This window comes from Canis aureus, chromosome 9 (genome assembly GCF_053574225.1).
Source record: "Canis aureus isolate CA01 chromosome 9, VMU_Caureus_v.1.0, whole genome shotgun sequence".
NCBI lineage: Eukaryota > Metazoa > Chordata > Mammalia > Carnivora > Canidae > Canis > Canis aureus.
In genome coordinates this window covers 39,996,771-39,997,465 of record NC_135619.1, presented here as the reverse complement: position 1 = coordinate 39,997,465, position 695 = coordinate 39,996,771, and the positions used below count along the sequence as shown (strand labels likewise).

The 695-nt window shown below is 32.9% G+C and overlaps 1 protein-coding gene across 1 annotated transcript in view; it reads right to left on the bottom strand.

Annotated features, from left to right (window-relative positions):
- Nucleotides 1-695, bottom strand: part of HIF1A (hypoxia inducible factor 1 subunit alpha) — a 42,729-nt gene that overhangs the window by 24,194 nt on the left and 17,840 nt on the right. The window lies entirely within an intron of this gene.

Here is a 695-nt window from a genome sequence, read left to right as displayed (position 1 = left end):
CTACCATTTATTGAGCACTTAGCAAGCAGTATTGCAAGGACTTTGCCAGAATTATTTCACTTAATCCTTGTATCCTAAGAATAAGCGTATCTACCTCAAATCTCTCCTCCCTCCAAATTATCTGCAAAACTGCAAAGTTTAATCATAGAAGCAATAGTCTCAAACAAATAAACAAAAAAACAGGCAGGGTTCACAGCACATGCTCCTACTATGCTTATAACAAGTGAATAACAACTGTATTATACACACTGAATATGATATTTCAAGAGTTGACAAACCTGAGTTAGATGAAAAAGATGATGAAAATCAGAATATCCTCTAATACATAATCTATCTAGACATAAAGCAATCATGAGACCTATAATAAAGATTTAATATAGAAATGTATCTGATGTTCTTTGCATGTAACTATGGGAGTTTTTTTTTTTTTTTTTTTTTTTACTATGGGAGCTTTTAAAACATTGCTTAGCACTGAGTGTTATGCTATATGTTGGCAAACTGAACTCCAATAAAAAAAAAAATACAAAAAAAATTGCTTAGCTTAAAGCTATAACTTCCAAAGTGCAAATGAATTTCAGCATCTGAACTGCCCAGCTTCTTGTCTACTCAGAGGAAAGCTCTTTTTAATAGGTCATTCCCCACAGAATTACAGTATTGAACAAGAAATTTCTGGTAGACCACGGCATCTAAGTCCC